Genomic DNA, 23,924 nt, shown 5'->3' on the forward strand with positions numbered 1-23,924 from the left:
TAAAATACTTGTGAATGTTTTCAGCTTGATCACCGGGAAGGAGTTGCAACTCACCCCTGTGCCAGCAACACCCTCTGCTTGAGACAAAAAAAGGCACAGAAGCATTGTCAAGAAATAAACAAAGAAGGAAGGAAGGGTCACTCACTCTCCACGACTGCCCTAGCTTCTTTTCCCCAAAGCTCTTGGAGTTTTCTGTTGGGATTCCCTCTATTTAAACATTTGGGGCTAAAGTGTCAGCTATATTCACCTTTTCTGGCAGGGTCAGCAAGCGATCATGTGACCTTGTCACTCACCCATCGTTGATTCCATCTCGCCGGCTTTCTCGTCATGTGACCCTGTCAAGTGTTTGGACAGAGGGCAGCGTTCGCTGTCAAGAGAGATTAACTTGCACAGAGAAAGTTGCCCATATGGAGATGAGTGTTTGGAATATACAGTCGCTGGGCTTCTTGACTTCTGCTCAAGCCAGTTTCCTTCAGTGGCGACAGAGGTGGGTGGGAGAATTGCAGGGGAAATGCATTCATTTTCTTAGATGAGTAGCCTACCCTACACCCAAGACAGGAGGTGGGCAGCAATATTTAGATCTGGTTCATCTCTTTATCTCTTAAACATAGAATGGTGTGGAAAGAAGCCTCCTAGTGATTGTAGTGATTGCCAGTCCCTCAAGCAGCTACAGGAAGCATGGCCTTGAGATTCCCTGGTTTCACTTCAACCTTGGTATTTTGGGCAAGGAAAGAGTGCCTAGCAGCAATCTATAGCCTTCTCCTTCCTTCATTTGTCCAGTCCTCTTTTGAAACTTTATGAGGAATGGTTGAGGGAGTTGGGGATGTTTAACCTGGGGAAGAGAAGACTGAAAGGTAATCTGATAGCTATCTTCAAACATCTGAAGGGCTGTAACATGGAAAAGGAAGCAAGCTTGTTTTCAGGTGCTTCAGAGGATATGACCTGAAGCAATGGATTCAAATGACAAGTAAGGATATTCTGACCAAAACATTAGGAATAACTTTATGAGGGTAACAGCTGTTCAGCAGTGGAATAGACTCCCTTGGAAGGTGGTGGACTCTTCTTCACTGGAAGTTCTTAAACTGAGTTTGGATGGCCATCTGTCAGGGATTCTTTAGCTGTGATTCCTGCATTGCAGGGGATTGGACTAGATGACCCTTTGAGTCCCTTCCAACTCTACAATTCTATGATTCTAACTTGGTGGTCCTTTGGTGGCAAGGTGCCAACAAAGGTCCGTATAGTTAAAGCTATGGTTTTTCCAGTAGTGATGTATGGAAGTAAGAGCTGGACCATAAAGTAGGCTGATTGCTGAAGAATTGATGCTTTTGAATTATGGTGCTGGAGGAGACTCTTGAGAGTCCCATGGACTGCAAGAAGATCAAACCTATCCATTCTTAAGGAAATCAGCCCTGAGTACTCACTGGAAGGACAGATCCTGAAGCTAAGGTTCCGATACTTTGGCCACCTCGTGAGAAGAGAAGACTCCCTGGAAAAGACCCTGATGTTGGGAAAGATGGAGGGCACAAGGAGAAGGGGACGACAGAGGACGAGATGGTTGGACAGTGTTCTTGAAGCTATCAGCATGAGTTTGACAAAACTGTGGGAGGCAGTGGAAGACAGGAGTGCCTGGCGTGCTCTGGTCCATGGGGTCACGAAGAGTCAGACACGACTAAACGACTAAACAACAACAACAAACTTGGTGGTCCTCATTATACCTTGGGGGAATCCCTTTGACCCAGAGGAGTCAATCACAGAAGCCTCTGAACAACTTAGCACATCTGGGTCCTGGATATGCAGGCACATGGAGACCAAGATTAATTTTCAGAACATCCTTTTAGGAACATAAGTGTTTGGCTGCTGAATCACACCAGACGCCCAACTTAGCCAAGCATCCGGTTCCCAGTGTGGTCAGCTATGGGAAGCCCACAAGCAGGATGTGAGCACAACAGCACTTCCCGCCCCAGTTATGATTCCCAACAGCTTACCAAGCAATGTCATTTTCCATTCAGTTAAACATGGATTTACTTTCCTACTACTGTTCTGGCCCAAGCTGCCTTTCATCAGGGTTTGTTTGTTTACTGACACAGGGAGAATGGGCACATTCTTGTGTTCTTGTGATGGTTATGTAATGAGAATGATACCTCATTAGAGCCCGTTTTCCTTCTCTTGCCTACCTTCAACTCTGTAATCCCCACCCACCCCACACCTGAGAATGCTCACATTGAATCAATTCCACTCTATTCAAGCCAGTCTTCTCCAACATGGTGCCCTCCAGATGTTTTGGATGGCAACACCCAATCATCCCCATTCAGCACCCAGCTGGGGTTGGTGGAGGTCATAATCCAAAATTTATGGTGGACATCAAGTTGGGGGAGGTTGATTTTGGCAAACGTGGCCTCCCCACTTTGCTGCAAATTTGAGTTTCTCTGACTATTCTTACTTATTCTTCCTTGCATTCTTGGCTACTTGTCAAACCAGCTACCAATCTGCCCCCAGACATCCAGACATCACAGCAAATATGTTGTGATGTGTGGTCTAATGTAGCAGTGGGAAGAAGTTAGATTGGGATCACTTGGGAGACCTCCAACTGATTTGCAGCAGATCAGAAAGGGTTCTCACTCCCAATTGTTTAACAGCAACAAGGCCTTCTAAATCAGGCTGCTGGAATGAGGAAAGATTGGAGGAAGGGAATTAAGTGGGGGATGGGAGAGGGGAAAACAATTATCTGGTACTGGAAAAGAATCCAGAGCCTCAATCCTTCATTTTAAGAGCATGCTGTGTCTGCTCCACTACTATTTTGGTCCTGGTTTTAGTTAGTGGATTTTGGGATTATGGGGTTAAAAATAAATAAAGCAGAGCGCTGCAAGCATAATAACTGCCCATCCATGGTCTAATGGGTCAATCATTGCTCAGGAAGCCACTATTCATTCATTCATTCATTCATTCATTCATTTTATATCCCACCCTTCATAACAACAACAACAACAACAACAGCCAGAAAAACCATTCAAGAAACAGTTGAAAACATTATTCTTGGTATTGGCGCCCGCCCTGTGGAACGCCCTCCCATCAGATGTCAAAGCGATAAATAACTACCTGACATTTAGAAGACATCTTAAGGCAGCCCTGTTCAGGGAAGTTTATAATCTGTGATATTTTACTGTATTTTTGGTTTCTATGGAAGCTGCCCAGAGTGGCTGGGGAAACCCAGCCAGATGGGCGGGGTACAAATAATAAATTATTATTATTATTATTATTATTATTATTATTATTATCTTAATCAGTGATTTCATGGTTACCAGGGACGGTTTATTTTAGCCATCACATGCCTGGGTAAGCAGGAATGTTTTCAAATTCCTCCTGAAAGTTCATATTGATGGAGGCAGACACACCTCACTACGAAGGGCATTCTGCAAATGGGGAAGCACCATGGAAAAGGCCCTAGTGGGTCAATGCCAATGGAAAAGCCCCCAGTAGTGGCAAAACCACATTCCATATTCAGAGTAAGGCAGTGTTAGGGAAGTGAATCTTGGTTTGAGAGCAGACTTTTACCTGTTGCAATTGCACACAGATGCTTGTAGGTAAGACAATAATGACATTGTTTATTGTTTACACCAACCTGGTGCCCTTCAACTGTTTTGGACCAGAAGAGCCATGCTCGAATTAGTCCCATCATCATTCACCCATGATGTCTTAGACTGATGGGAATTGTAGTCCAAAACATCTAGAGGGTACCAGATTGGCAAAGGCTATGTCTCTATGGCCATGCTAGCTGGGGCAGTTGGGAGTTGTGGTCTAAAACATCTGGAGGGTACCATGTTGGTGAAGTCTGGTCTAGGCATATCCTAGGGTCTCAGATGAGCTGAGTGAGGGCTCTTGGGGTGTCTTTTTTCATACCTGTTTATTAATGATTCAGGTAGAAGTTGGCATAATAAGAGTATACAATCTGTACATTCCTAAAAGGAGGAGGAGGGAAAAAAAATGGTTTCAATTTTGGCACTGGGGCTTCTTCCCATCCATCAAAAATATTCAAGGAATTTAAGGCAGACCTCAAGCCAGAGAGAACCAGGATGGGGAGGGGACAGAAAAGGAGGAGAGAGAGAGAGAGAGAGAGAGAGAGAGAGAGAGAGAGAGAGGAGGAGCAGTTACAAACCCGCCAAGTTCAGCAGCTTGTCTGCTGGTTTGAATTGCTGTGTAATCCTCTGACATAGAATAAACTCGTGCCATATTAAAAAAAAAATATGCCCAGGCCTCGGGAGAAGAGAATAACTATAGCCACATGTCTGTGGGCTGTTTCCAAACCTTGTCAAGTTGAAATATGTGAAGTAAGTCCATTTAACCACTATCAAATGGTGCCATCTTAGATGAGTGTATAAAGAAGAGAACTGAACTGGAAAACGAAAACCAACTGCGCGTTCTAGGGCTCAAATAAGTTCAGGCACTTTGCCTTAATGTCTGCCTAATTACTACACAAGCTGGTGTGTGTGTGTGTGTGTGTGTGTGTGTGTGTGTGTGTGTAATGGAAATCCAGCTTTCTAATGGAGCCAAGATCATGTTTTGGTAATTTGACTTCCTCCCCCCACCTCCTGCATTTCCATTCTCATTCTTCAAATGCATTGATGATTTGACATTATTTGCCCAGCAAAACAATGGTGGCTAATATATTCCTCTGTAGTCCACACATAGACCATCTGCTCCAAAGATCTGAAATTTCACTGAGGCTGCAGGGGGCTTGGTGGGATGGGACGGGCTCTGTCCTGGCCAGGCACACAGAGCTTGGCATTGTTCTGCTCCCTCTTTTCTGCTTGATGGGAAGTTCAAAGCTGCCCCCCTGAAAGCTCTGCCCCTTTCCTGTCATTATTACAGGAGGCCTGCCGTGTCTTTGTCAAAAATCTGTTTATCGACATTTTTTTTAAAAATTGTTCTTATGCATGACCTGAACTCTTCCTTGAAAGGCTCAAGGAACAACAGCAACAACAACAACAAAAATCCTTATAACATGAGGGAAATGTTTGAATGGTCGGGTGGGTGGTGAGTGGAGGGCCAGATGCATTTGTCCCTCTGCTGTTAAATGGTCACCTCACCTCAAAAAGGATGTTGTAGAACTGGGGGGGGGGGAATCCCCCACTCTCATACCACTAGAAGTCATGGGCCTCCAATGACGCTGAATGTTGGAAAAGAAAGGGCTTCACACATATTTTTTGAAGGTGACTCGGAAACTACAACTAATCCAGTATGTGGCAGCCAGACTGGTGACTGGGAACGGCCGCCGAGACCATATTACACCGGTCCTGAAAGACCTAGATTGGCTCTCAGTATGTTTCTGAGCACAATTCAAAGTGTTGGTGCTGACCTATAAAGCCCTAAACGGCCTCAGCCCAGTGTACCTGAAGGAGTGTCTCCACCCCCGTTGTTCTGCCCGGACACTGAGGTCCAGCTCCGAGGGCCTTCTGGCGGTTTTCTCACTGTGAGAAGTGAGGTTACAGGGAACCAGGCAGAGGGTCTTCTTGGTAGTGGTGCCCGCCTTGTGGAATGCCCTCCCATCAGATGTCAAGGAAATAAACAACTATCTGACTTTTAGAAGACATCTGAAGGCAGCCCTGTTTAGGGAATTTTTTAATGTTTGAAGTTTTATTCTGTTTTTAGTGTTCTGTTGGGAGCCGTCCAGAGTGGCTGGGGAAACCCAGCCAGATGGGCAGAGTATAATAATAATAATAATAATAATAATAATAATAATAATAATACTATGGAACTTACTCCCACAGGAGGCGGGGATGGCCCCAAACTTGGATAGCCTCAAATTTATGAAGGAAAATGAGGCTACCCATGGCTTCTATCCTTGATGGCTATGCTTTCCCTCTATGGTCAGAGGCAGCAACGCTTTTCTGGATGCCACAGGAGGAGAGAGTGCCCTTGTACTCAGGTCCTGCTTGGGGGTTTCTCATTGGGACATCTGGTTGGCCACTGTGAAACAGGAAGCTGAGCAAGATGGGCCACTGACCTGATCCAGCTTCTGGGAATCACACGTTGCTGGGAATCACATGTGGGGAGATGACCTTTGCACAGCCAGGTCCTGCTTATGGTCTTCTGATTGGTTAGCTTATGTGCAAACAGAATGGCTCAGCAAGATGGACATTTGGCAGCCTGATTCAGCAACCAGGTTCTTCTTGCGTTCTTTCCCAAAGGTATCATGTGTCTAAACCTTGAGGTTGCACATAACTAAATGATACCTAGTTAATCAGTTGCTGGGAATCACAAATGGGAAGAGCACTGCTGCCGCTCTCAGGTCTTGCTTGGAGGCATCTGGTTGGCCACTATGGGAACAGGAAACTGAGCCAGATGGCCTTCGACCTGATCCTGCAGGGCTCTTCTTATGATGCTCCCAGCCCTACCTGGAGAGATGCCAGGAATAGTACTTGGATCCCTTGCTTGCATATCAGATGTTCTGTCATTGAACTGAAGGGAGCTTCCAGAAATGGAATGGAATTAAAGGTGAGAAAATGGAGAAGGGGAAGTATGACATGAGTTGGGAAACAATAGGAAAACTTTCACACAATGCCGACTCAGGCAAATTCTATTTTCATGGACCTAACTCCTGCCATAACTGTGCATCCACTGGCTGCCCACCACGGCCCAAGGTGTATATGGAATGTAAAAAGTTGAAGACAACAAGCTCATCACCAAATGTAGCTTTATGTAAACCTAAAGGGCAGCCCATTCATCGCACTAGGGAGGAAGGAACACAAAGCCAGCATCTTACTGTGTACAGTTGTCATGCTGCATGAACTGAGCATGGCTGTTCAATTAACAAAGCAGCCTTGGAATTCCTTCTTTGATTAGATACAGAGACATGTGGCTGAGCAGAACGTGCCAATTTATCTTGACTTTTTAAAAAGAAACAGGCCTCTTCTATCGAATGGAGTGGGATGGAGGAGACGCAAACAGGGGCTTGAGTCCTCTTCCCGAAACACAGCTTTGTGCAAAAGGAGTTCTGCCTCTGTTCATTTTTCGCCTTGCAATCGCAGAACAAAAGGTTGAAACTGGATAGGGATAACCTAAAACTCTTAACTTACATTTCCCACAGAGTAGAAAAGCAACCAGTAGCGGTTGAAAAAAATGTTTCCCTGTTTCCATCTCTCTTTAATTTTTCTAATTGACTGTGTTTTGCCTCGGTAATGTAAACACTTAGCCAAACCTGATTGGTTGCATAGCATGCTATCCTATTCACTGTGTGATCCCAGACTGGCTGGATCATCTGACCAGCTTTCTTGTTCCTGAATTAAAAGAGCAATAAACAAGGAGGGCAGGGCAGATTAGGGATGCCTGAGTGTCTGGAGTGTCTGGATTACAAAGTGGATTTAGCTGATCCCTGCATCCATATGGATCAGGATGTGGCTTGCATTTCCATCAGCAGTATTGCCTAATTCTATGAGGTGGTCTGGGGCTGACTTTGACACAGACATAGAGGTGGGCTCAGTTGCCCACTATATATAACCATTCACACATGCTCTCATTTCAGGAAATGTGGGTCACTGAGCACAAGGCATGTGCTCTGCCACTGAGCTGCAGCCCGTCATAGAAGCTGCCTTATAGACAGCAGCTCTCCAAGGTTTCAAATGGGGGACATTTCCAGTCCTACCTGGAGATGTCAAGGATTGAAGCTGGGACCTCCTGCATGCAAAGCAGATGCTCTGCCAATGAATTATGGCCGTTCCCCAAGCTCATTGCTGAACACTGAATCAATCAGTCAGTCAGTCTAGTAGTTGGGGACAAGGTTCCATAGAAGACAGCTGAGGTTACATCACCCACTTGCTCTTCTAAGGTGCAGCTGCTGGACAGTGTTGCTGGACATTATTCTATGTGCATAGCATGGAGAGAGCGGACAGAGGAAAGTTTTTCTCCCTCTCTCCTAACATGAAAACTTCTGGACTTGAAGATTCAGGACAGATAAAAGAAATGCTTCACGCAGCACATAAATGATGGAACTTGCTCCCACTCAGTCACCCACTTGAAAGGTTTAGAAAGAGGATGAGACAAATTCATGGAGGAGAAGGCTATTCATGGCTGCTAGCAAGGATGGCTATACTCTGTTTCCATGGTTGGAGGCAGCAATGCTTCTGAATTCCAGTTGCTGGAAACCACAGGTGATGCTGCTGTTGTGCTCAGGTCCTGCATGTGAGCTCTTCATTAGGGCATCTGGTTGGCCACTATGCAAACAGGATACTGAACTAGTGGGTCATTGTTCTGATCCAGCAAGACTCTTCTGATGTTCTTGGACTCTCTCCTGAATTAACTCTCAGAGGAGGATAGGGAGGAAAGGAGACAAGCGGTGTCAGCAAGTTGAACTTTGGATGGATGGTTCAGATTTGAAACCCTCTTCCAGGAGTCCAGGAGTCCCACTCCTGCAACAGAGCCACTCCCTAAGACTTCCAAAGCCACCTGGCACACACACATCGCCATGGGAGAGATAGAGAGAGAACAGCCGGTATGCTCTGCGAAGGAACTACGCTTGAAAGTCAAGAAGGAGGAAATCATTTGTCTCACTCTTTTTCTGCCGTGAATGGAAAAAATTCTGGGACCACAAAACCTCAACGCTGCTGCCTTTTCTGTGCTTCCCGACATACTGGGGACAGATGCTGAGGAGGAAGAAAGGCCCAGGAACAAAGCAGAAGGATTTGCAATGATGTTCTGGTTAAGAGGGTGGAAATAAAAAAAAAAAATAGGATGGGGGGGAGGCCTCCAGAACAGGCGGCCTTTAATTAAGGACCTTGGAATCCATTCCCAGCTGGTTAACATTGCTGCCCCCATATTGCAATGGTTTAGGAGTAATGATTTGCTGAAGTAATTCTTCTTCCCTTTCATCATGTGCTCCCCCTTTCTTTATTTCTCTCTCACTCACTCACTCACTCACTCACACACCAATCTTTCTGCCCTGGGGTATCAGGGAGGCGTGCATCGAAGTTCCTCACGATATCTGGTTTATCTCCAGGTTGCAATAACACTTACAAATGGTGCTCTTCTGGGAATTCAGGTCAAGAGCTCTGCCACCCTTGCAGGGATAGTCGGAGGATGCTTCTTGAGCCAGACACTGCCCCTCATGTCTTAACATATCAGGGTTTAGTGAACAACAGTAAAATGGCATTGGAAATAATACCAGCAGTAATTCAATGGACTGTATGAGGAATCTACACTGACGCAAAGAGCTGCTGGCTTAATAAAGGCCTGGAAATCCATAGTGAGGATGTCTCTGCTGAATCTCTCTTGAAAGAATGTTCCACAGCATGGGACTGGTGGAACTCAGTGCCTAAATCCTAATGGAGGCCAATAGGCCTTTGTAAAATGAAGGACAGTGTGGTGTAGTGGTTAGAGAGTCAAACTGGGACCTGGGAGACCAGGGTTCAAATCCCTACTCAGTCAGTCATTGCCTCTCAGCTTAACCCACCTCACAGGGTGGCTGTAGTGATTAACTGAGCAGGGACAGTACCATGTATGCCACCTCGAACCCCTTGGAGAAAAAGGTGAGATATAGATAAAACATGAGACACAGCTAGCAGTTCTCTTCCGGTATATGTGTGTTTGTGTTTGATATATAGATCAATTTCTCTCTCTCTCTCGCTCTCGCTCTCTCTCTCTCTCTGTCTGACACACACACACACACACACACACACACACACACATATATATTCTTATAGCTTACTCTAGTCCCAAGAGGTTTTCAAAGTGGCTTGCAAAATATTTGCATAATACGGTTCAGAAAATAATGCTATTCAAAAAACATTTTGTATAAATAATCACAACTAACCACATGATACCCAGTTTGCTTTGTTTCCCATTGACCCTTGTCTCCCGCCTTTGTAATTTGGTGAGCATATTGGGTGGGATGGTTGAACAAACCATGCCTAAAGAAAGGTGATGGTTTTGTGTTACATAGTTAAAAGAAGCCAAGGTTCATCAGGTTCAACAAACCATGATTTCAGACTGTGGGCTCTTGATAGTAAAGAAAGCCAAGTTAAGCTGCTGGGCCAGTTTCACACATAATGCTAAGCCATGATTTAATGAATCATAGTTTAATGAGCCACAGTTTAGTGTTATGTGTGAACCAGGGCACTGAATTCAATGAACTCAACAGAGGAATAAAAGCCGCAAAGACAGCGAACATGGAGAAGAATCATAACAGTCCTTGCAAGTGTTATATGTACTCTTCTCTAAAAAGTGGTCTCCACTATTAAAAGTGTTTGGGTGATTTGCCATTGTTGAGGAATTGCCCCCTCCAAACTTGACTCTGTCTCCGTTCCCCCACCCCTTCCACTCTTACCCTTGAAGTACAAAGCCCAAATACTGCTTCTGGCCAAATATGCAACCCTGACCTAGATTGGAGAACAACTAGTGGATTTTACTAGATTAAAACCAACACTTTTTCTTAATTGCTACCAGACACTCAAAGGGCAACTTATTTGCTCTGCAATGGAAGCAAGGGAAGCTTCCTTTCTTCTTCATACAGAGGGAGCTGGTGTGATTTGTTTATAGCTGATCGGCCATCTTGTAAGGATTTGCTACATTGGCTGTTGGGGGCAGGGCGCAGTATCAGTGATACTACCCATAGGTCTGTAGCCAGGATTTGGGGGGGGGGGGCAGGCTTCATGTTAGGGGGATAAAACTTCAGTTAGATGAGTATTTTTACTGATACATTTGATCTGGGGGGGGGCAGCTGCCCCATCCCACCACGGCTATGCCCATGATACTACCCACCCCTTAACACCTTGAAACATGGCTAGGTCCCCTCTTACCAAGGGAAGCTGAAAAGGGCTGAGAAATTGGACCAAGGCAAACCTGGGAGACAGCATCTTGTCAGAAGGAGTGAAATTGCTAAATTCTTTGTTTTGTTCCAGTTTCTATTCAAGCTGTGACCAAGAATTGCTCTGGTTCAGCAAGGGTTCGGCAAGCAATGCAACACAGTCTGGAATTTTTTTTGTTTGGGTTCCCACCAGAGAGGAGCAATTAGAGTAGCAATTTGTTACAACAAAGCATCAAGCATAACCCCAAATGAATATGGTGAAGTATGCATGAAATAAAATTTAAAAATAATGGAAAAGCTGAAGAATGTGGAGACTTGGAAGCAGCAAGCTTGTTTTTGATTTGTGCTGTTTCATTAACATTTGATTGTACTCTCCACCCTTGAAGCAGCAAGTTCCCTGTGTGCTTGCTGATGCTTCACATTTCCCGTGGCAGGGATGAGGAATGTCAGTGGCCCTCTAGCGCTGGACTTATGGCCGCACCTGCAATATCCCATACCCTCCAACATTTATCTGATGAAAATAAGGACATCCCATTCCATAATGATAACTTTACTATTTATACCCCACACATCTTCCTGGGCAGCTTCCAACATATATAAAAACATAATAATAAAACATTAAACATTTTTTTAAAAACTTCCCTATACAGAATTGCCTTCAGATGGCTCAGGGGTTGGATAACTCCATACCCTCCAGCATTTCTTCAATGAAAATAAGAACATCCAAATGAAAAGTGGGACATTCTGGGATCAAATAAAAAATTGGGATGGCTTCTCTAAATCAGGGACATCCCTAAAAAATAGGGACACTTGGAGGGTCTGCTATCCAATTAAGGCATTATCATACGGTCATGGCTTAAGAACCTTGGGGTCTGTAGTTTTTTAAGGGTGCTGAGAGTACTCTAAAAGAACCCTGGGGTCTGTAGTTTTTTAAGGGTGCTGAGAGTACTCTATTCCCTTCTCTGAACTGCAATTCCCAGAGTGGTTTAACAATCAAGCCTAGGGAATGCTGCAAGTTGCAGTTCTCTGAGAGGAACAGGAGTCTCCTTATGGGGGCCGGCCCATCCATGAGGCAAACTGAGGCAGATGCCTGAGGTGGCAGAATCCAAGGGGCATCTCTGCAGGCACATCCCTCCTGCTGCCACCAAAGAGGTGAGGAGAAACAAGATCATGAAACAGCCCTGCGAGATCACAATATTATGGGTGGGGGGGAGGGGGTCTCGCAAGATCTCACCAGAAGCCAGAAACCAGAGCCAGGTGACCCTGGTAAGTGAGGATTCAGCAAGTGAGGCAGGTGGCACACGGTGCTTATGCAGGGCAGCACCTTCCCATTTTGCCTCAGGTAGCGAAACAGGACAGGCCACCCCTCCTCTTAATCACTATCTCAGCACTCATAACAAAGCACAGTTCCCAGAATTCTTTGGGGGGAAACCACGGCTGTTTAAAGTGATATGATACTAGTTTAAATGTATAATGGAGACAGAACCCAAATTCCTGACCAGTGGCTATCCTGGCCAGGGCCAATGGAAAAAGGAGTCTAACTGCATATGAAGGTCCACCCCCTCCCTGCCTTAGAAAGACTGATGAAGGAAACCTATCCCACCCACCCCCCAAAGGATGCTAGAGCAGTGGCATAGCGTGGGTTGTCAGCACCCGGGGCAAGGCAAGTAATTTGCGCCCCCTAACCCGTGGAGAGTGAGTGAGCCAGGTAGGGGCAGAGAGCTGCGAGTGCAAGCGTGCAAGCGTGCAAGCGTGCAAGCGTGCGCGCCCCCAGATGTTGCGCCCCATGCGGCCGGCCCCCCCTGCACCCCCCACGCTACGCCACTGTGCTAGAGGCCTCCCAGATATCAGTCTGGCATGTATTCGTATCATCACATCTGAGTGTCCTTGCTTTTTAGTCAAATCTTCATTTCAAATTAGTACCATGGATTTACTTTATGGCTCTGTGCCAGTTCAGACGCACGTTGCATTCCATTTAAAGTAGGAGGAGCATTGGGGTTTGGCTTTCACTTCACATATTAGATTTGACTCCCTATTTGTTACACCAAAGGTCACCAACCTTTTCGAAGCCAATGGATGTTTTTGGAATTTGGTGTAAGTGCTGTTGGTGTCAGATACAAAATGGTTGCCATGGGGGGGGGGAGGCATGGCATGGCACAAAATGGCTAGCACACCTAGTTACCCATGATAATTAAATAGAACATCCCCTAGTCCCATAGAGTACCTATTGCTCAGGGAAGGGCTATAGTCTTCATCTCCTGCATCTGCCTGGACATTATTGGAGATGATGGATTAGCCAGATCTTGATCTGATCCAGTAAAAAACGTTCTTCTCATTCCACCAACTGTGTAAGTCTACAGCATAGTGCCATAAATCCTCTTACTGCATTTTTCAAGTGTATGTTTGTGTCCCCCATTCGTTTTCCTTCATATAGAATCATGAAATTGCAGACTTGGAAGGGAACCCTATGGTCATCTAGCCTAATCCCTTGTGATGCAGGAATCACAGCTAAAGAATCCATGGCAGGAGGTCATCCAACCTCTGTTTAAAAACCTCCAAGGAAGGAAAGTCCAACCCTTGCTGAGAAGGTTCATTTCACTGTTGAACAGCTACTACTGTCAGAAACTTCTTTCTAACGTTTACTCAGGATCTTCCTTTCTTGTAATTTGAATCTATTGGTTCGAGTCCTACCCTCTGGAGCAAGAGAAAACAAGCTTGCTCCATCCTGCGTGTGGCAGCCCTTCAGATACTTGAATATGGCTCTCATATCGCCTCTCAGTCTTCTCTTCTCCAAGCTAAACATACTCAACTCCCTCAACTGTCCCACATAAGGCTTGGTTTCCAGACCCTTGCTCATCCTTATGCTTGCTCCTTTCTCAGAAGAGGGGAAGAGAATTCATCACGCAGACACACCCTGCCTTCATAGATTTTCATCTATCCGCCCATTGCAATGGCAGGGAACAGTAAATGGACAGTGAGGGTGTGGCTCTCAAGGAACTCAGAAAATGTGCTGGGCCACCAGAAGAAAACATCAAACATCAGCAAAAATGGGCCACCACTTCCTGGCAGGCAAAGCAGAGAAAAGCAAATCCGCTGCTACTATATGACCCACGCATCTCCTACCTGGCCAAGCCAAAATGTTAGCTCAATCCATCATGCAGGCCTAACATGACAGCCTGCGGAGCTGTTGCATGCTTTAAGGAGAGCAGAAAAGGGTTGGAGTGAGGACATAAGAACATAAGGAGAGCTCAGGGAAACCTTCAAGCAGGACTGGAGCATAAGACCAACACTCTCCCGCCTATGGCTGCTTAAAGGAGATTCTGATTCCTCCTGGGGAAAGCGCCACACTCCCCTCAGAGGTCCCCAGAAGGTGGGCTGTTAATCACTTTTAGTGCCCCATTTCTGATGAACATTATGAAGGCTATAAAAAGTTTATTACGTAAAGGCCACCTGAAAATGATCTGGCTCCTGAGGAGGGTTGTAAGAAAACACACACACACACACACACACACACACACACACACTTCCTTCACTACTGGAGCTTGTAAAAAGAGCCGCTGTTTCTGCACAGGGCTCTGAGGTGGTTTCCTTGAGGGTTGATGCAGCACCTGAAATAGGAGTATTTGTTTCTTATTTCTTTAGTGAGAAATTTCCCTGTTCCCACCTTTCAGTTTTGTTTGTTTGTTTGTTTGTTTGTTTGTTTGTTTGTTTGTTTGTTTGTTTGTAGTATTTACTCACCACCATCCCCCAAAATTCTGTGTATGGCCATGAATAGATTGCAGCATGCACCTGCAATTTTGTTATGTTAACAAAATGGAGATCTACCTCACCCTTTCAACTGATAGGTTTTTTCTGAACTTATTTATAGCTCTGGTGACAGAGAGTTCCACAGACATAGAATCATAGGATTGTAGAGTTGGAAGGGACCCAGAGGGTCATCTAGTACAACCCCCTACAATGCAGGAATCACAGTTAAGTCAACCACACTCTGTGAGGGTTGAGGCAATTTAATTGTACTTTCTTTGAGGAAAAGACACATCCTTTTCTTTACAGCATCCTGAAAAGTACTACATGCATTGCTAACGCTGTAAAACTTTCAGACAACATGCTTACGGAATCCAGTCATGCAACAACAATAATAGAAATTGCAATTTATGCTGCCTGCCTTAACAAACGCACTATAAGCAGTAAACATGCTACATAGGGACCTAGGAAGCTGCCTTCCGCTGAGTTAGAGAATTGATCCACCTAACTCACTGTTGTCTACACTGACTGGCAGCAGCTATGAAAGGCTGCAGATAGTGGGCATTGTGAGCTCGACCTGGAGATGTCAGAGACTTGATCTGGAGTCTTCTGCAAGAAGGCAGGCAAGACTGAGAGATGGAAGATAGACAAGAAAGCACAGTATGAAGGGAGACAAGAGCATTCTGGCAAGTAACTTCTCTACTCCTATGAAATACAAGTCAGGAGACTAAAGCAGGAAGGAAGTTCCACATTTATGAGTAAACAAGGACAGGGTCATCTTCCAGCAAGTTGACACGGCTTAAAAGGCTTCATTAAATCATTCAAATTTACAAGCACGAAGCAGCCTGAATGATGGCCAGATAAAAGAGTCTGCTCGCTCACTGCTTCCACTTGCGCTTAAACAGCATTGCACGAAGCAGAGGGGAGTTTCCAAAGAGGCTCTTTTTAAGAACTAGAGCTCAAAACTCTGACTTTTTTGTGTCCGGGAGCAGCTTGTGAGTCAAACAAGGCTACATAACAGTAAGCCAAGGAACACGGGTGGCGCTGTGGGTTAAACCACAGAGCCTAGGACTTGCTGATTGGAAGGTTGGTGGTTCGAATCCCCGCGACGGGGTGAGCTCCCGTTGCTCAGTCCCTGCTCCTGCCAACCTAGCAGTTTGAAAGCATGTCAAAGTGCAAGTAGATAAATAGGTACTGCTCTGGCAGGAAGGTAAACGGCGTTTCCGTGCGCTGCTGTGGTTCGCTAGAAGCGGCTTAGTCATGCTGGCCACATGACCTGGAAGCTGTACGCTGGCTCCCTCGGCCAATAAAGCGAGATGAGCGCCGCAACCCCAGAGTCGGTCACGACTGGACCTAATGGTCAGGGGTCCCTTTACCTTTAACAGAAAGCCAGCGTTGTGCAGTGGCCAGAGCACTGGGCTAGGACCTGAGTGACCTGGGTTCAAATCCTCACTGAGGCATGAAGCTTATGGGGTTGACCTTAGGCAAATTACAATCTCACCTTGACCTACCTCGCAGGGCTATTGTAAAGATAAAATGAGGATGGGATGAACCAGATGCCAGATCTCACCATGGCACAGACCATAGCTTAACGACTCTGCTGGAAACCTGGGTGCAGGGCAGCCTGCCCCACCCCAGCTAGGCTCAAGGCATTCAGTTGCTGCCCCTCAAGAGCCCTTGGGGAAGGGCCATAGCTCAGTGGCAAAGAATCTGCCTGCAGGCAGAAGGCCCCAAGGTCAGTCTCTGGCATCTGCAGGAAGGGCTGGGAAAAGAATCCCTGCCTGAAACCCTGGAGAGCCAATAAACAACTTTATTATTTTCTCCCTTATAAGCATCTCTCTCTCTCTGTGATTGCAACAAGTGTAGGGTACACACTAGTCAAGATTTGCTAGCTAAACACTGCTTGCTCTGTATACAAAAGGGTCTCAACAGGTAACTGACCCAGTTATCCCAATAGTGAGCACCTTGAATTCAGCTCAGAAATGACTCAGCAGCCAATGCAGCTGTTTTGAAATAGGGGTTATATGAGTTCTAAAGGCAATCCCAGCCAATAATCTAGTATAGTGGTTAGAGTGTTGGACTGGGACTGGGGAGACCCAGGTTCAAATCCTCACTCTGCCATGAAGCTCACTGGGTGACCTTGGGCCAACCATACTCTCTCAGCCTAACCTCCTCCGCAGGGTTGTTGTGAGGATAAAATGAGGAAGAGGAGAACTGTGGGGTATAAATCTAATAATAATATTCCCTATGTAGTGTTGCAATAAATATCACTTTATTATCTGTGGATCCTGCCCAATACCCAGCAGAGATATCTCTGCAATATGCTCGCTTTCTCTCCACTTGCACACAAACATCATAGAGATTGGAATTTCACCAGCTGCTGAGAACAATACTTTGTCCTTTCATTTCAGACCTTCTCTCTGTTAACAACTGTATCTGTGTCAGGGGCAAATATAGCAATTGTAGCTCAGTTGTATGTATCCTTGATATAGGAACACACACGTGTGTGTGTTCGCGCGCAGGTACAGCTGCAGCAAGAGGGGGAGAGAATCAATAACCTGATTTACTGAACGGTGTTTTAATCTTCCTGCCAACTGTCCTGCCCCCCCCCCCCCCCGAGACTGACACAGTGACATTTGGCACAAAGGCGAGCCACCTAATGCGAACATGACTTAGTAATGCCAAACAAGGGAGAGGGGCGGGAGGTGGGAAATCGATGGCCAGCAATAAGCACCGGTAATAAAATATTGATGAGCTGGCTGTTTGGAAATGGCAACGGGAGGCTGAGGCAGGAAGGTGCCTTTTTTTGTCATTTATTTATTTAGCGCAAATGAAAAAGATGGCATACGCTTCAACGCGGAGCACACGAGGACGTAGTACGAAGGAGGGATGAGTGAGCAGGGATTTGATTCACTTCACACCTGAAGGTGAGACCAGCTGATTTGCACTCACCGAAACAATAAATGAATGAAAATGCAGCCACCTTCTGAAATTTGCCCATCTCCGAATTTTCCACACGGCAGTTCTCTGACCGAGTAATGTGTACAGAAATGCATATACTATGGTAAAGTGTGCATGTCGGTGTGTATACTGGGTAAAAAAAAAAAGCATTATGTTAGAGGAAATTGCTTGGCAGAAATGTGCATATGAAAAAATTGCAGAGAAATATGTGTATATGTGGAGAAATTAACACAAAAAATGTTGATGAATTTTCATGAAGACCTTTTTAAAAAAAGTATTAAAAAATTGCAGGCTGATGTGGAAACATGGAGAACTGAAGACTGGAAAAATGAGGAACAGAGAATCCAAAATTGGCTGATTCATGCATTCCTTAGAAGAGGCCTGCCGAATCAGGCCACATCTAGTCACAGAATCACAGAATGGTAGAGTTATAAGGGACCCTGAGGGTCATCTAGTCCAACCCTCTGCAATGCAGGAATCTCAACTAATACATCTATGACAGATGGCCATCCAACCTCTGCCTAAAAACCACAGATGAAGGAGACTCCAGCATCCTGTTCTCACAGTGGCCAACCAGACGCTCCAATGGGAAGGACCTGAGTGCAGCACAATTATTCCCACCTGCAATCCCCAGCAACTGGTAAAGTAGGGAGCTATATACAACCTCAAGATTTAGAAACAGTGTACCTTTCAGGAAGATGAGAGCATAAGAAGAGCCTGGCTGTTGATCCATGCCCAAGACCCCTTCTAGTTCAGCATTCTATTCTCACACTAGGTAACCAATCAGATAAGCAGAAACCAAGTGAAACTGAGAGCATCAATTGATAGATTTGCCCATTCCTAGAACTGTGCAAGAACACTATACATTTCATGTGGGGAGGGGGGAAGAGGGTCTGCACAAAAGCAATTCCAGGCAGAAAGTGCTCCTCATATATGTTCCTGCCTCTCTCTCTCTCTCTCTCTCCCCCTCTCTCCCTCTCCCTCTCACTCTCTTGTTTTCTCTCTCCTCTCCGCATGCTGGCGTTTTTCAAGGAAATAAAACCAAATAGCCATTTGGTTAGCGGATGTTCACTTATTTGAAACATCCCTCCCCGGCGTACTGTGCCTTTTTAAAGCATCCTGGCAGGGTCCCTTTCTGCTTTGAAGATGCAAATTGTGAAATATCATTGTCATATCTGCTTCTCAACCCCTCCCAAATGTGCTTCCTGTTTGAGATGGGATGGTTGTATTTATTTGTTTAGGAAGGGGAGGGGGGCTGTGTTTAAAATTCTCCCGAGTTCCTTTTATTGTGAATTCATTTGTCCTCTTGCTTCTCTTCCCTTTCATTCTGGGTTCATTGATATATCCTTGACACAAGACAAGACATCTGTTTTCTCTGATGATGGCCCTTTGAATCGCTCCTTCAGTCTCCCTGTCCTCATGTGCTTTTTTTCCTGCTACTAAGCAGTAACAAGGCCCTTTCAGATCTTTGCATCTTCCCAGCGAGTTTTACATATGGAAATGGCACCATATGCTCGAGGGGGAAATGTACCAACATCACTGTGTATTTCTAAACGCAGAGCTTCTCTTAATCTCCTGAAGCTACATGTTAACCTCATTGCTGTTGGTGCTGTTATTGCTTCTTGAGCTGGGTGTTGAAAAAATCCACAATGAGTTGCATCTAACTAAGTTCTATGAGTCACTCCATGGAAATGAATGAACTCAAGTTAATCATGGCCATTCATGTCAATGCAGTTACCGTATTTTTCGCTCCATAGGACGCACTTTTTCCCCTCCAAAAATGAAGGGGAAATGTGTGTGCGTCCTATGGAGCGAATGCAGGCTTTCGCTGAAGCCTGGAGAGCGAGAGGCATCGGTGCGCACCGACCCCTCTCGCTCTCCAGGCTTCAGGAAGCTATCCGCAAGCCTTGCAAGCCCGGTGGGAGTTCCCGCGGGCTCACAAGGCTTGCAGGCAGCAGCCTGCAGCCCCGGCGAGTGTCCGCAAACCTTGCGCGCCGGGCAGGAGGTCCTGCCGAGCGCGCGAGGCTTGGGGCAGCAGCCTGTCGCCCGAAGCACGGGGAGCCCTCCGGAGGGCTCCCCGTGCTTCGGGCGAGTGTCTGCAAGCCTTGCGCGCCCGGCAGGAGGTCCCGCTGAGCGCGCAAGGCTTGGGGCGGCAGCCTGTCGCCCGAAGCACGGGGAGCCCTCCGGAGGGCTCCCCGTGCTTCAGGCGAGTGTCTGCAAGCCTTGCGCGCCCGGCAGGAGGTCCCGCCGAGCGCGCGAGGCTTCGGGCGGCAGCTTGTCGCCCGAAGCACGGGGAGCCCTCCGGAGGGCTCCCCGTGCTTCGGGCGAGTGTCTGCAAGCCTTGCGCGCCCGGCAGGAGGTCCCGCCGAGCGCGCGAGGCTTGGGGCGGTAGCCTGCAGCCCGAAGCACTCGAGGCTTGGGGCGGCAGCCGCGGGGGGGGGATTTTTTTTATTCATTTCCCCCCCCAAAAAAAACGAGGTGCGTCCTATGGTCCGGTGCGTCCTATAGAACGAAAAATACGGTATTCATGCAACTCATACTTAAACTATGGAACTGGCTCTCACAGGAGGCAGTGGCGGCCACCAATTTGAATGGCTTTAAAAGAGCGTTGGACACATTAATGGAGGAAAAGGCTATCAATGGATACTAGCCACAATGGCTATGCTGTACCTCCATGGTCGGAGGCATATGGTGCTAAACACTGCTTGCTATAAACCACAAGAGGGGATAATAATATAATAATAATAATTTATTATTTATACCCTGCCCATCTGGCTGGGTTTCCCCAGCCACTCTGGGCGACTTCCAACAAAATATTAAAATACAGTGGTCTGTTAAACATTAAAAGCTTCCTTAAACAGGGCTGCCTTCAGATGTCTTCTAAAAGTCTGGTAGTCGTTCTTCTCTTTGACATCTGGTGGGAGGGCATTCCACAGGGCGGGTGCCACTCTGTGGCCCTCTGCCTGGTTCCCTGTAACTTGGCTTCTCACGGCAAGGGAACCGCCAGAAGGCCCTCGGCGCTGGACCTCAGTGTCTGGGCAGAATGATGGGGGGTGGAGACGCTCCTTCAGGTATACTGGACCGAGGCCGTTTAGGGCTTTAAAGGTCAGCACCAACACTTTGAACTGTGCTCGGAAACGTACTGTTGTGCTCGGGTCCAGTTTGTGGGTTTCCCACAGGCATCCGGTTGGCCACAGGATACTGGACTAGATGGGCCATTGACTTGGTTCAGCAGGCTCACCTTATGTTCTCGTGGGTCTACTCTAAGTATGACTAATGGTGGCTACAGCACATTTCTCCCAGTTGGGTGGATGCTTCCCTGATTTTGTGTCTTGTGCAAACTGTTGCATTTGCTTTGGGTTGTGCTTTGTGTGAAATCCACTGACCAGCCCCTTCCTCAGAGGAGTGTCCCTCCCACTTCTCAAAGATGTTTCTCAGGTGCAACTTTCCCCAACCTGGTGCCCTCTGGGTGTGCTGGACTGCAACTCCCTTCAGCACCAGCCAGCATGGTGGTAGGATGTCAGTACCGATGGCCCCAGTTTAAGGGAGGCTGTATCGTGTCTTTCAGTGAAACCCCTCTGACGCTGCACTCCAAATTTGCTCTGAATTTAACTTTTGGCAAAATGTTGCAGACAGTACTGGCAGCTCTGAACTAGGGCAATGGGTTTCACATTCTTAGCAAATGCCATTTTGGCAATGTATGGACCACCTTTTGCCCAGAACCACTCAGTGCCCATTATCCCTCAGCCCCTTCCCACCTGTGACAACTTTGCGTCGACCCAGAGCAAATTTCTTGGACCACGAGAAGCATCAGCAAAGCTGGGGGAAGTGTTCTGCACTCTTCTCCTTTGCTAACAAGATTTATGAGCACAATGAAACAAAGGAAAGTGCACCATGTATCAAAGTCACACGGACCTGCAGTCAAGCCCCATAAATAATGCTGGGAGTTCGTTACTACTATGTTTAACAAGTCACAAATTTTCTTGCCTTACACAGAGGCTGTCTTGCTCATGCAGCTATCCAAAGACTGATGAAGGGTTACTACAGCTCTGTCATGTTGTAGTAACCTTCTCTTCTAGCCCTTGTAGACAGGCTCTGGCCCACAGGACTTCAGAGGAGCTCAGATTTAAGCAAAAAGGATAGGCTGATAGATTAAGAGACTGAAGTATTAGGTGTCTGATCAGGGGAGCCAGCATATAAGCCTTTGTTTGTGGGATGTGCACTGGCTGCCAATCTGATACACAACCAAATTCAGGGTGCTGATACTAACATATATGTCCCTATACATTCCAGGACTAGGTGACTCGAAAGATTGCCTCATTTGTTAGACACCAATTAGATTACTGCTGACTGCAAGAGTTTCTCTTGCAAGGTTCAAGAATCTCAAAAGTCCACTCTGCAATTACTTGGAGCAGGGCTTTTAGTGTGGCTGCCCCTGTTCTGTGGAATAGCATTCCTATGAAGATGTGACAGGTACCCACTCTCTGCAGTTTCTGGAAGAGGTTTTTTTCCGACTGGCTTTCCCAGCTGGATAAATGGGAAAGTGTTTATTTTCTATTGTTTTTATTTTGTTTTGTTTTTGTTTTGTGTGCTGTTTCTTCTAGCTGTTTTTATTGTGTACAATGTCTTGAGAAATGTGTGTGGAAGGTGAATAATAATAATAATAATAATAATAATAATAATAACAATAATGGTAGTAGCAAATGGAGCTGAGACTGACTTTTTGCTTACTCTATTAAGCTTCTGTGGTTCTGGTGTGCTAGCATTTTTCCCACTTGCAATTCCCAGAAACTGGAATTCAGGGGCATATTGCCTCCAACAGTTAGAGGTAGAATACAGCCATTGGTACTAGTAGCCTTTGATAGCCTTCTCCTCTCTTTGAATTTGCCTAATCCTCTTTTAAAGCCATCCAAACTGGTGGCCCTCACTGTTTCCTGTAGGAGTGAGTTCCATAGTTTAACTATGCACTGTGTGAAGAATGACTTACTCTTGTCTGTCTTGCATCTTCCAACATTCAGCTTCATTGGATGTCCCTGAATTCTACTGTTATTATGAGAGGGAGAAAAACTTTTCTCTATCCATTTTTCCGCACTATGCATAATTTTATATGCCTCTATCATGTCCTCCCCTTACTCATCTTTTTTGCTGAACTTAAAAGCCACAAATATTGTAACCTTTCCTCACAAGGAACTTGCTCCAGACATGATTACCAGGCACCGCCAAGCCTCAAGGTGAAGTCATGGCTGTAAGATCTTACATTTGAATGAGTCTTTTTTTTTTAATGTGATTACAGGGAACATTAACATGCTGACAGTATAAAAGAAACTTTTAAACTCTGCCCCTCCTTTTATATAAGCCACATCTATAAAAAGTACATTAAAAATTGGCCCAATCACTGTAATATCACTTATACCACCTCCCATTTAAGTAAGACTGTTTCAAGTCCTCGGTTAAGAAAGACCAGGCCTATATTTATAAACGCCCACTGCAATAATCCTCCTGGAAGAGATTGCCCAAGCCTGTGCAGTCATTAAAAAGAAAAATCCACCTCAGATGGGGGAAATGACATCAGTGATGGGGTTCCTGGCTCTCCTATCTTCTCCATGGAACAGCAGGAAAACCCAGCACTGATCATAGAATTGTGGAGTTGGAAGGGACCCTGAGGGTCATCTAGTCCAACTCATGGGCGAGTTCAACTCATGGGTGTAGCCAGGGGGCAGGGGGGCAGTACTCCCTCAAAAAATCAAGGAAATCAATGAAAATACTTAACTGATTGATTTTATCTCAGATAACCCCCCCAAAAAAAAACAACAACCATAAAGCCTGCCCCCCCATGGTCCAACTCCCTGCAATGCAGGAATCATATCTAAAGAATTCCTGATAGGTGCCCATCCAGCCTCTGTTAAAAAACCTCCAAGAAGGAGAGTCCATTGCTTTCCAAGGCAGCTGTTCCACTATCAAATAGCTCTTTGTGTCAGAAAGTTCTTCCTAAAGTTTAGTCAAATTCATTGGTTCCTACCCTGTGAAGCAACAGAAAACAAGCTTGGTAGGATAAAAGTTACCAGACCAGGTCTGACCTGAAGTCTCCAGGTTTGCCAGGTGGCAGATGAATCTCCAGATAGGTGAAAGTGATTTTAATCATCGTCAACAACAATAACAAAATTGTGCATGCAGTTTGCAAACGTCAGTCCAGCAGATACTAGCTGAAAATTATAGCAGTGATATTCTGGGTGGTCTAATGGCCTCCACTTCCCTTTCCCAATTAATCTCCATCTTCAGGGCGCTCCAGTAACATCATCAGGGATTGCTCCCAGATCTCAGATTTGGGCCCTGAAATCTGAGGGTCTGGGATGCTCCTCACCTGGCAGCCCTAAGTAGGAGACATTGGCCCTCTCCCACATATTCAGAAACCATCTGGGCAGCA

Source organism: Podarcis pityusensis (assembly GCF_964106645.2).
Source record: "Podarcis pityusensis genome assembly, chromosome: 14".
NCBI classification, from domain to species: domain Eukaryota; kingdom Metazoa; phylum Chordata; class Lepidosauria; order Squamata; family Lacertidae; genus Podarcis; species Podarcis pityusensis.